We start from the raw sequence: 13,602 nt of genomic DNA on the forward strand, positions 1-13,602 counted from the left end.
TATTTACTATGCCGGTAGGTTTGTCAATTTGGCATTGCCTAAAAAGGCTGTAAGGAGGTGGATAAAATATTCGAAAGCCTAGGAGAGACAAGTGCAGATCACCCTTCGCAAAGCAACATGGTATGTTAACCACGTCCTCCCATGCTGACAGATATTGACTCCCCCTGGAAAGACAGCAAAAACTAAGCCAGTTATTGAAGTCAGTCATCTTTTGCTCGTACTTTGGCATCATCCGTGGTGACGGTAGAATTATATTCAATGTAAGGCACATATCTCCCTGAGACACATATTCAGAGTGATCAGTAATGTTACTCTTCATATAGTCCAGGGAAGTATGTTTCAGGCCACTAATGCCCTCATGAACTATTATCGAATCATACTTTTGCCTGTGGTGTAGTGACTTGAGTGCATGTGTAACTTGATGGATCCCGGCTCCAGATAAGCAACTAACTGCTATCTTCTCCTTATTCAGTCTGGTGATTGGAACATCTGTGGATCGTGCAATGATGTTCTGTATGACAAGAGTCCTAGGTAATGTGTAAGCTTGCCTTATGGGCTTTGTTCTGGGCAATCAACTGGGTGTAAGTATATGTGTGGTGTTTAGTATTGCTTTTGGTGAGTGCTTTACAGACTGCTGAGATAGGCGGTGCAATTTGTAGGCTAAGAGGTCTTTTAGGTTGAGAAGATTGCTTTTTAGTGCCTCAGCTAGGTTGTTTTGTTTGTATGGTGGACTCTTATGTTTGGTGGGCATACTGTGTGTGTTCTTAACAACCTTGTTAGTATGTGAGATGTTTGCCTCCAGTGAAGCTGCATGTGCATCACTTTCATACTTTGTTTATTTCTTTAAGGATTAAATAGTTGTCTATGAACATGAATCAATTGCTACATTGTCTCAGGATGGCCATACCTATCAACTTGGTTATTAAGACATTTGGAAATTGCATATCCATGTTGTCTGGACATGTATTTGGATGGACAATTGTAGGCTGTGAACTGGGTTATAGGTTATACAGAGGTTTCCATGGGAGGTCTCTGGGTTTTTTCACTAGACTAGGTTAAATTGTGCTGAGAGTTGATAGCAATGCTCTTTATTATGCTGTCGACAATTTGTAGTCAGGGAGGTTTACTCAAGTGCATTACTGGTTTGTTGGGTGGGTACTAAGAATTATGGATTTATAGAAAACAATGGGTTGAAAAGTACTTAAACAGGTTACACAGCAGACAACAACAGTGAAAGAAAGGAGGGAGGGGCCTTGGAATTAAGATTACCATAAGGGGCTGAAACCATTCACCCAACCATTTTAAACCACAACAAAAGAAGGGTGGATGGGAGGGAGTTTCAGAAAAAATTCAAACAGGAGCTCTAGTCTGATAGTTAGAATTTCAAAAACCTTAGCTTAATGTCTGAATCGAGGATGGAGAAGACCCAAAGAACAGGGGAAAAACAGTGTCAAGGTAAATAGAAAGGCACTGGAATGCAACTTTAAGCACAAATCCAGGAAAATAATTCACAATACTGCCACTACTGCCATCCTACCACAGACTACGGTACCAGACTACTGGAATGCAACTTTAAGCAGGTATATACTGCTATAAAAACTACTGAAGCATAAACCCTGGAGAAGAAATTAAGCTTTATTCCACTTGATTTAGTTTAGTAAATTTAATCTACTATAACATTGTCTGGAAAATTTTTGGAGAATTTAAACTAAAATTGCATTTTTCCTAAAAATCAGAGTCCTTAGCCTGGTGTTGGGTCCATCTTGGAAACCATAAGAGTAATCCTTGTGAAAGAAGGTGGATTGCCATTTTCCGAGCATATCAACACCATTAGCTCTTCCACTGTAGTTTTTTTGGTTGGTTCTTTTCTTTCTTTTATTTTGCTTAATTGCTAATTATTGTTGTCCTTCTAGACTTCACCTCTCGTGCATAAAATACATGGTTCAATCCTGACCTCCAGCCAGTGCCTGTTTGGAGTTTGCTTGTTCTTCCTGCGTCTCCCACCTGCAATAAACATGCTGTTTCCATCTCAAACTCACCAATGAATGGAGCTTTGGGCAGCAGCACAGACATTACTTGTTGCCCTATAATGGAAGAGCTGTAGACACCAACCACTTTGGGCATCTACTGTAGTTCATAGTATCCTCAAGATAGAAGTCAAAAAACATGGATCACAGACTGAATGCCATAGCAGGGCTAGCCTATTGATGGTGTAAAATATAACTCTAGGTGATTTGGTCATGTTGACTAATGTCATCAAATGGGCAAGGATATTTGCCAGTGATAAGTGGGTTGAAGACCCGGCCTAATCAGTCCTACTGCAGGGACCCATGCTATTGGTGGGAGGGGTGTATGTGCCCATGTTGGCTAGTGTGTGCCCTCTATAAAGCCCAGCATGCCAGTGTCCAGTTGCCCAGCATGGGTTACTTGGGATAGATCTGTTGAATGAAAGCTGGATCTAAAACCAATCCACTTGCTAAACATGACCTAAGAATTGCTATACTCAGTGTAAGTTGACTGACAGGATGGAGGTTGAAGGTGAATGGCATGATGGTACAGAGGAGGCTGGAACTCCTATTTATCTAAAAGACAGGATGGAAGGGCAATGCAGTAAAAACATTTGGCTTGGGATCCAGAGTCTTCTACTCAGGAGGATGACAGGCTAGAAATAATGTAGCCAATTGCTGTGAGAGAAGCTTCAGAAGGCAGTGAAGGATATCATCAGAATTAGTAACAGATGCATGTAAATCAGACTCCAGTGTAATAACAGGGCAGTATTCATAATCTTAGCCTATGATAGGGCAGTATTCATAATCTCAGCCTATGATAGGGCAGTATTCATAATCTCATCCTATGATAGGGCAGTATTCATAATTACAGCCTATGATATGGCAGTATTCATAATCTCAGCATACACCCCACAGCAGGGTTGTGACAATGAGGAAAAGATTGCATTCATACAGCAGTTGCAGGACCTACTAGATAAAGCAGGAACACATGAATTGGTGTTGATAATGGGTGTCTTCAATGCACATATCAGGACAGATAAAATAGGATATGAAGACTGCCTGGGTTTACATGGGTGAGGCAACAGGAATAAAGAAGGACAGGCCATTTTAGACTGTCTGGCAAATGGCTCTATAATAGCCAACACATAGTTCAGAAAGCGAGGCAGTCACAAGATCACATAGAAGAGTGGCCAACATGCAACTCAAATGGACTTCCTCCTGATAAGGAAAGGCTACAGGTGTACAGTCTCTGACTGCAAAATCCCCCCTAGTGAAACAGTCATCCCGCAGCATAAACCACTGGTAGCCACAATCAGCTGTAAGCAATGGTCAGAGAAGGCTCTAAGGACAACAGACACTAGGCTGAAGGCTTGGAAGTTGACTGGGCAGAAAGTACAACAGTTCAAGGAATTATTCAGGGCTTTAGCACTCCAATAAGAAGAGGAAATAAGTGGAGCTGAATAAGAATGGCAACGCCTGAAAACAGCATGTGTGAGGACTACAGAACAGATATGTGGTTGAGCCAGGTGTGGAAATAAGGTACATAAAGAAAGCTGTTGATGGAATGTAGAAGTACAGGAAGTTATCAAAAGAAAGAAGGAGTACAATAAAAAGTGGGAGATAGAAAAGAAGGACCAGGCCAGGAAGGAATAAGCAGAGCTCCACGTGGTCCTGCAGAGGGGTCCTGGCTACAGAGAACTGAAAGAAGCGACCACTTTCCTGATTTAAGTACTTTTTGGCTTTTTTTATCTGCATTGTCCTCTCTGGCTTTCATTTAATAAGATACAACTGTTTTTGTGCTTTGCTGCTGTATTCTAAAGTATCTGCACTTAAAAGTAGTATTTTGGTCGACTCTGGTCGAATATTACTGTTTTTTTGATAATTTAATTGCTGAGGCTGCTCACTAAAGTGTGCTAGCCTGTGTTAATCGTTTTACTGTTTGCCTGACTGCATTTCTGTGTTCTTCTCTAAAAACAAAACAAAAAAAAATACTCCTTGTTTTCCGCCTTTGCTCGACTAGTTAAGACCAGTATACAGGCTTTGCTGTATTCTGGGCTGTGTGTAGTTCCTGTGTTGGCCATTGCCTTACTTGGATAGAAGGAAGTTTCTGAGCTCACCAGTGGGAGTGGGGAGCCTTGAGCAGCCTATCTGTTCCTGGGGGAAGTGATCTCAGCACTTGAGCTGTAATTCATTGGTTGCCTTGGACCATTTCCAGCTCTTTTCAAGTTCCCTGTATAAAAATCCGCCCCAGGGCGTTTTTTTTGGCTATATACCCAAGCAGAGCTCCACGTGGTCCTGCAGAGGGGTCCTGGCTACAGAGAACTGAAAGAAGCGACCACTTTCCTGATTTAAGTACATTTTGGCTTTTTGTATCTGCATTGTCCTCTCTGGCTTTCATTTAATAAGATACAACTGTTTTTGTGCTTTGCTGCTGTATTCTAAAGTATCTGCACTTAAAAGTAGTATTTTGGTCGACTCTGGTCGAATATTACTGTTTTTTTGATAATTTAATTGCTGAGGCTGCTCACTAAAGTGTGCTAGCCTGTGTTAATCATTTTTACTGTTTGCCTGACTGCATTTCTGTGTTCTTCTCTAAAAAAACAAAAACAAAAAAAAAAAATACTCCTTGTTTTCCCGCCTTTGCTCGACTAGTTAAGACCAGTATACAGGCTTTGCTGTATTCTGGGCTGTGTGTAGTTCCTGTGTTGGCCATTGCCTTACTTGGATAGAAGGAAGTTTCTGAGCTCACCAGTGGGAGTGGGGAGCCTTGAGCAGCCTATCTGTCCCTGGGGGAAGTGATCTCAGCACTTGAGCTGTAATTCATTGGTTGCCTTGGACCATTTCCAGCTCTTTTCAAGTTCCCTGTATAAAATCCGCCTCAGGGCGTTTTTTTGGCTATATACCCAAGCAGAGCTCCACGTGGTCCTGCAGAGGGGTCCTGGCTACAGAGAACTGAAAGAAGCGACCACTTTCCTGATTTAAGTACTTTTTGGCTTTTTTTTATCTGCATTGTCCTCTCTGGCTTTCATTTAATAAGATACAACTGTTTTTGTGCTTTGCTGCTGTATTCTAAAGTATCTGCACTTAAAAGTAGTATTTTGGTCGACTCTGGTCGAATATTACTGTTTTTTTGATAATTTAATTGCTGAGGCTGCTCAGTAAAGTGTGCTAGCCTGTGTTAATCGTTTTTACTGTTTGCCTGACTGCATTTCTGTGTTCTTCTCTAAAAAAAAACAAAAAAAAAATACTCCTTGTTTTCCCGCCTTTGCTCGACTAGTTAAGACCAGTATACAGGCTTTGCTGTATTCTGGGCTGTGTGTAGTTCCTGTGTTGGCCATTGCCTTACTTGGATAGAAGGAAGTTTCTGAGCTCACCAGTGGGAGTGGGGAGCCTTGAGCAGCCTATCTGTCCCTGGGGAAGTGATCTCAGCACTTGAGCTGTAATTCATTGGTTGCCTTGGACCATTTCCAGCTCTTTTCAAGTTCCCTGTATAAAAATCCGCCTCAGGGCGTTTTTTTGGCTATATACCCAAGCAGAGCTCCACGTGGTCCTGCAGAGGGGTCCTGGCTACAGAGAACTGAAAGAAGCGACCACTTTCCTGATTTAAGTACTTTTGGCTTTTTTATCTGCATTGTCCTCTCTGGCTTTCATTTAATAAGATACAACTGTTTTGTGCTTTGCTGCTGTATTCTAAAGTATCTGCACTTAAAAGTAGTATTTTGGTCGACTCTGGTCGAATATTACTGTTTTTTTGATAATTTAATTGCTGAGGCTGCTCACTAAAGTGTGCTAGCCTGTGTTAATCGTTTTACTGTTTGCCTGACTGCATTTCTGTGTTCTTCTAAAAACAAAACAAAAAAAAAATATACTCCTTGTTTTCCCGCCTTTGCTCGACTAGTTAAGACCAGTATACAGGCTTTGCTGTATTCTGGGCTGTGTGTAGTTCCTGTGTTGGCCATTGCCTTACTTGGATAGAAGGAAGTTTCTGAGCTCACCAGTGGGAGTGGGGAGCCTTGAGCAGCCTATCTGTCCCTGAGGGAAGTGATCTCAGCACGTGAGCTGTAATTCATTGGTTGCCTTGGACCATTTCCAGCGCTTTTCAAGTTCCCTGTATAAAAATCCGCCTCAGGGCATTTTTTGGCTATATACCCAAGCAGAGCTCCACGTGGTCCTGCAGAGGGTCCTGGCTACAGAGAACTGAAAGAAGCGACCACTTTCCTGATTTAAGTACTTTTTGGCTTTTTATCTGCATTGTCCTCTCTGGCTTTCATTTAATAAGATACAACTGTTTTTGTGCTTTGCTGCTGTATTCTAAAGTATCTGCACTTAAAAGTAGTATTTTGGTCGACTCTGGTCGAATATTACTGTTTTTGTGAAAATTTAATTGCTGAGGCTGCTCACTAAAGTGTGCTAGCCTGTGTTAATCGTTTTACTGTTTGCCTGACTGCATTTCTGTGTTCTTCTCTAAAAACAAAAACAAAAAAAATACTCCTTGTTTTCCCGCCTTTGCTCGACTAGTTAAGACCAGTATACAGGCTTTGCTGTATTCTGGGCTGTGTGTAGTTCCTGTGTTGGCCATTGCCTTACTTGGATAGAAGGAAGTTTCTGAGCTCACCAGTGGGAGTGGGGAGCCTTGAGCAGCCTATCTGTCCCTGGGGAAGTGATCTCAGCACTTGAGCTGTAATTCATTGGTTGCCTTGGACCATTTCCAGCTCTTTTCAAGTTCCCTGTATAAAAATCCGCCTCAGGGCGTTTTTTTTGGCTATATACCCAAGCAGAGCTCCACGTGGTCCTGCAGAGGGGTCCTGGCTACAGAGAACTGAAAGAAGCGACCACTTTCCTGATTTAAGTACTTTTAGGCTTTTTTTATCTGCATTGTCCTCTCTGGCTTTCATTTAATAAGATACAACTGTTTTTTTGCTTTGCTGCTGTATTCTAAAGTATCTGCACTTAAAAGTAGTATTTTGGTCGACTCTGGTCGAATATTACTGTTTTTTTGATAATTTAATTGCTGAGGCTGCTCACTAAAGTGTGCTAGCCTGTGTTAATCGTTTTTACTGTTTGCCTGACTGCATTTCTGTGTTCTTCTCTAAAAAAACAAAAACAAAAAAAAATACTCCTTGTTTTCCCGCCTTTGCTCGACTAGTTAAGACCAGTATACAGGCTTTGCTGTATTCTGGGCTGTGTGTAGTTCCTGTGTTGGCCATTGCCTTACTTGGATAGAAGGAAGTTTCTGAGCTCACCAGTGGGAGTGGGGAGCCTTGAGCAGCCTATCTGTCCCTGGGGGAAGTGATCTCAGCACTTGAGCTGTAATTCATTGGTTGCCTTGGACCATTTCCAGCTCTTTTCAAGTTCCCTGTATAAAAATCCGCCTCAGGGTGGTTTTTTTGGCTATATACCCAAGCAGAGCTCCACGTGGTCCTGCAGAGGGGTCCTGGCTACAGAGAACTGAAAGAAGCGACCACTTTCCTGATTTAAGTACTTTTTGGCTTTTTTATCTGCATTGTCCTCTCTGGCTTTCATTTAATAAGATACAACTGTTTTTGTGCTTTGCTGCTGTATTCTAAAGTATCTGCACTTAAAAGTAGTATTTTGGTCGACTCTGGTCGAATATTACTGTTTTTGATAATTTAATTGCTGAGGCTGCTCACTAAAGTGTGCTAGCCTGTGTTAATCGTTTTACTGTTTGCCTGACTGCATTTCTGTGTTCTTCTCTAAAAAACAAAACAAAAAAAAATACTCCTTGTTTTCCGCCTTTGCTCGACTAGTTAAGACCAGTATACAGGCTTTGCTGTATTCTGGGCTGTGTGTAGTTCCTGTGTTGGCCATTGCCTTACTTGGATAGAAGGAAGTTTCTGAGCTCACCAGTGGGAGTGGGGAGCCTTGAGCAGCCTATCTGTCCCTGGGGGAAGTGATCTCAGCACTTGAGCTGTAATTCATTGGTTGCCTTGGACCATTTCCAGCTCTTTTCAAGTTCCCTGTATAAAAATCCGCCTCAGGGCATTTTTTTGGCTATATACCCAAGCAGAGCTCCACGTGTTCCTGCAGAGGGCTCCTGGCTACAGAGAACTGAAAGAAGCGACCACTTTCCTGATTTAAGTACTTTTTGGCTTTTTTTATCTGCATTGTCCTCTCTGGCTTTCATTTAATAAGATACAACTGTTTTTGTGCTTTGCTGCTGTATTCTAAAGTATCTGCACTTAAAAGTAGTATTTTGGTCGACTCTGGTCGAATATTACTGTTTTTTTGATAATTTAATTGCTGAGGCTGCTCACTAAAGTGTGCTAGCCTGTGTTAATCGTTTTTACTGTTTGCCTGACTGCATTTCTGTGTTCTTCTCTAAAAAAAACAAAAACAAAAAAAAAATACTCCTTGTTTTCCCGCCTTTGCTCGACTAGTTAAGACCAGTATACAGGCTTTGCTGTATTCTGGGCTGTGTGTAGTTCCTGTGTTGGCCATTGCCTTACTTGGATAGAAGGAAGTTTCTGAGCTCACCAGTGGGAGTGGGGAGCCTTGAGCAGCCTATCTGTCCCTGGGGGAAGTGATCTCAGCACTTGAGCTGTAATTCATTGGTTGCCTTGGACCATTTCCAGCTCTTTTCAAGTTCCCTGTATAAAAATCCGCCTCAGGGCGTTTTTGGCTATATACCCAAGCAGAGCTCCACGTGGTCCTGCAGAGGGTCCTGGCTACAGAGAACTGAAAGAAGCGACCACTTTCCTGATTTAAGTACTTTTGGCTTTTTATCTGCATTGTCCTCTCTGGCTTTCATTTAATAAGATACAACTGTTTTTTGCTTTGCTGCTGTATTCTAAAGTATCTGCACTTAAAAGTAGTATTTTGGTCGACTCTGGTCGAATATTACTGTTTTTTTGATAATTTAATTGCTGAGGCTGCTCACTAAAGTGTGCTAGCCTGTGTTAATCGTTTTTACTGTTTGCCTGACTGCATTTCTGTGTTCTTCTCTAAAAAAACAAAAACAAAAAAAAAATACTCCTTGTTTTCCCGCCTTTGCTCGACTAGTTAAGACCAGTATACAGGCTTTGCTGTATTCTGGGCTGTGTGTAGTTCCTGTGTTGGCCATTGCCTTACTTGGATAGAAGGAAGTTTCTGAGCTCACCAGTGGGAGTGGGGAGCCTTGAGCAGCCTATCTGTCCCTGGGGGAAGTGATCTCAGCACTTGAGCTGTAATTCATTGGTTGCCTTGGACCATTTCCAGCTCTTTTCAAGTTCCCTGTATAAAATCCGCCTCAGGGCATTTTTGCCGCTTTTTGCGGTCGAGCACCTACCGCAGCAGGCGTTATACAGGTGTAAACTATTCTATACAGGTTTTAACTTTTTTTGGCTCCGCCAAGTCTGCTCTTCAATTTTTCCCTTAGAAACTCTATTCAGTCTATCTAGCTGTATATATCAGCACTTGTTTTTCGGAACTTCTATCCTTAGCAAGCACTCATAAAAAAACCAAGCACTCTTACCCTAAAGTAAGCACTACAGGTATCCACTACCCCTGTGAATATCCACTTCCCTTAAAGGCACAACACTCCTTAAAATATTCTAGTATGTCGAGTGGTAGACCACTAGCATCCTCTCTTGTTCAGCTGGTTAATCTGGGAATCTTAAGACAATGTTACAATTGTCTCATGTACACAGACAACCCTCTCCTCCTTCCTACTAACACATATACTTGTGAGAGATGCAACTATATAGCCAGACTGGAGGCTGAACTCTCTCAACTCAGGACTGGCAAGACCAGTAAGGAAGAGATGGTACCCACACCCAAAGCAAAACCAGTCACACATATAACCACCACCAATGCAAACCAAACACATAAAAACACAAAGACATACTCGGAGGCTCTTGTAAAAACTTACCAAAACAACAGAGGCCTCCAAAGCAGACACCCAGAAATACACCCCCACAAAACACAACACCTACAACACATACCTCAAGCAACAGGTGTGTCACACATTCACAGCCCCTAAGGCAAAATACTATGCCAGAGACATTAGTAATAGGTGACTCTATAGTCAGACACACCGATGTTCCACTTACCAGGCTGAATAAGGAGAGGGTAACGGTGAGCTGCCTATCGGGGCTAGGATCCGCCACATTACACACGCACTCAGGTCACTCCAAAGCAAGTACAAATATGATTCAGTCATTGTCCATGCGGTGTGAATGACCTGAGACGACCTCCTGACTACATGAAAAGAGACATTGAGGAGCTCTCCGATTATGTAGCCCAGACTGGTATGACCCTGACCCTGAGCAGCATCCTGCCTTCGCCAAGAATGATGCCTCAGTACAAAGACAAAATGATCAGTTTTAACAATTGGCTTAATCACTGGTGTCATTCTAGGGGATCCAATGTCTGTCAGCCTGGGATGATATGCTGGACAAGCCACGTTGTTTCAAGGGATGGCTTGCACCTGTCACCACTGGGCTTCCGGATACTGGCCAAGGCTCTTGCCACCCCATAGTGCCTTTTTAGGCAATGCTCAAAGGACAAATCAACCGCCATAAAAACAAAAATGGAAAAAATTAAGGGTAATGCTGCTCAACGCCAGAAGTCTAAATCTCAAGATGCAGGCACTCAAGCACTTCTCAGTATGGAGAACATCGATGTCTGTGCAGTAACTGAAACCTGGTTCAAGGCTCCTGAGAGTACTCCAGCACTACCAGGCTATACCTCATATCATGCATTTCGCCTCAAGTTCCAGGCCGAACCACAAGGGGAGGGGGAGTGTCCATTTTCATAAAAGACACCTACACCTCTCGATTGGTGGCTGCTCATGAAGCATCAGAAACCATACAAGTTTTACTCACCATAGGTAAAACTGCCATACAACTGGTCGCATGTTATAGAACACCCTCCCAATCCCAGGAATCCCATCAAGCATTCCTGAAAACACTGGAGGATATGAATGTCACACCAAACACCATCATATTGGGTGACTTCAATTACCCCAACATAGACTGGGCCCACTATTCTAGCCCTAACACCCTGGCCCAAAGATTCCTGGAATTCATAAACTCAAATGCTATGGAGCAACTGGTCACCTCTCCTACGAGGAGAGATAATATACTTGACCTGATTATCACAAACATGGGGTCCAAATGCTCCGCACCGGATATAAACCCTCACTAGTAAGATCTGATCATAAACTGATCACGTTGGATGTACATATCCCACCCCACCCCAGAACAAAAGACTACAGTGAAAACTTCTCAAAAGCTGACTTTGAGCTCCTTAAGTCGGAAATGATATCCTTTAAGCCTACTGGGTCAATGGAAACCACATCCCAAAATGCTGAATCCTTCACAAAAGCCTTCTATGGACATCTCCAGGAATGCATGGACCAGGCAATCCCAACTAAAACCAAGACCCTCTCCACCAAGGAAAATGCCCGGTTTGGTGGACCCCGCTATAAACAAACTGTACAACAAAGAAGGAGGCTGCTGCAGGACAGAGCCAAATCCCACAAGGGAAAGGCTTCCCTGATCAGCACAAGTAAAAAACTACGCTCTCTCATAAAAACATCTAAAGCAAACTTTGAGAAAAAGATTTCCAAGGATACCAAAGACAATCACAAAGCCTTCTTCAATTATGTCAGAACCTTGGGAGGAAATTCTCAGATATGCTCTGAGCTGGTACACAATAACAAAAAATTCACTGACCCTACTGACATTGCCAACATTCTGGCAGATAGGTTCAGTGCAAATTTCTCCCCTCCTTCACCCCCTAAAGATGAAGTAACTATCCCTGCTGAATGTAACCTACCTGTCATCACAGACACACAGGTGAAATCAGCACTCAACAAGGCAAAAAACATAGCATCTATGGGACCCGATGGTATCCCCGGTTGCGTGTTACGTGAACTCCAAGATGAACTAAACCCCCTAAGAACTCTATTCAATCTTAGCCTCACTACAGGATATGTACCTGAACACTGGCGCACAGCAACAGTGGTCCCACTCCATAAAGGGGAAATTCAACTGACCCAGGTAACTACCGCCCCATAAGTTTGACCAGCCTGATCTGTAAGGCTATGGAAAGGATCATCATGGAACTCATAAATGGCGACATTGGTGATCTGCAGACCCTTGATCCCACACAGTTCGGTTTTGTAAAGGCAGATCCTGCCTCTTAAACCTGGTTGACTTCTTTGAGACAGTCACTAGTGCCATCGATGAGGGCAAGGCTGTCCACACTGCCTATTTGGACTTGGCTAAGGCCTTTGACACAATACCACACTCTGGCATCATCGACAAGCTCAGCAGCCTAAATGTAAATCCATATGTCACAAGATGGGTAGCAAATTGGCTAAAAACAGAACCCATAAGGTTAAAATTGCTGGAGCCATGTCAGACTCAAAACCCGTCACAAGTGGTGTCCCACAGGGCTCAGTCTTGGGTCCACTCCTATTCGCATTTATTTTTCAGATGTGAAAGCAAACATGGAAGGATTATGGCTGACAAAGTTTGCAGATGACTGCAAACTGGGTGCCATAGTGGATTCACCTGCTGACACACACATCCTACAGAAAGGTCTCACTGAAACGGACAACTGGTGCCGGAATCATGGCCTCAAACTTAACGCCAAAAATGTATAGTCATCCCCTTTGGGAAAAACAAAGTACCCACAAACTATCACGTGACAATAACCCACTGAATACAGAAGATGTAATCAGAGACCTGGGGACTCAAGTCGATAGTGACCTCTCCTTTGACAACCATGTTGCCAAAGTGGTCAGAAAGACTTTCTACCTAGCCCATCTCATCATGAAGGATTCTCATCCAGATCAAAGGAGGTCATTGTACCTCTGTATTCCTCCCTCATCAGGCCCATGATCGAATATAATGCTCCATTTGGGATGTATCTCACCCGGCACATGCAGCAACTGGAAAGACCCCAGAAGTACCTCACCAAGAGGATCATAGGTCTAAAACATGTGCCTTATCCAGCTAGATTAAAGAAACTCCAGCTCTATTCAGTAGCATACCGCCTGCTCAGAGGTGATTTGTGCCTAACATACAGGGCCATGTCCAACCAGGAATTGATGGACATGCTCCATCTCAAAAATCCAAATCCACCAGAACCACACGAGCTAAAGATTTCAACCTCTGCACAAATATGAATAGGACATGCTGGAGGGATAGATTCATAACACAGAGGTTACCCATACTCTGGAACAAAATCCCAGTTCACGTGAGACAGAGCCCTTCATTGGCACTGTTCAAGAAAAATCTCGATGCATGGATGGGAGATCGCAAGTTTACCCCGGGAGTGACCTCAGTGTCACTACTAGACAAAGGTATAGTTTACTAAATAATGGGGTTCCACATGTGTCACTACTAGAGAGGCGCAACTACATAGTATGGGGTGGCGTAAAGCCACATCACTGTTGGCTAGGCTTGTAAATGCCCCCGGGCAGATAGCCTAGTACACTACTATGAAACTATGAAACTAGTAGGCTAAGAAAGAAGCTAAGAAAGGAGTTGCAATAGCAAAAAACAGGGCATCTGCAGCACTCTACCACCTTCTGGAAAGTGACACAGTAGGTGGCACAAAGAAACTATATCAGGTCGCAAGACAA

Source organism: Protopterus annectens, chromosome 2.part2 (assembly GCF_019279795.1).
Source record: "Protopterus annectens isolate FY-2018-M chromosome 2.part2, PAN1.0, whole genome shotgun sequence".
Lineage (NCBI taxonomy): Eukaryota > Metazoa > Chordata > Ceratodontiformes > Protopteridae > Protopterus > Protopterus annectens.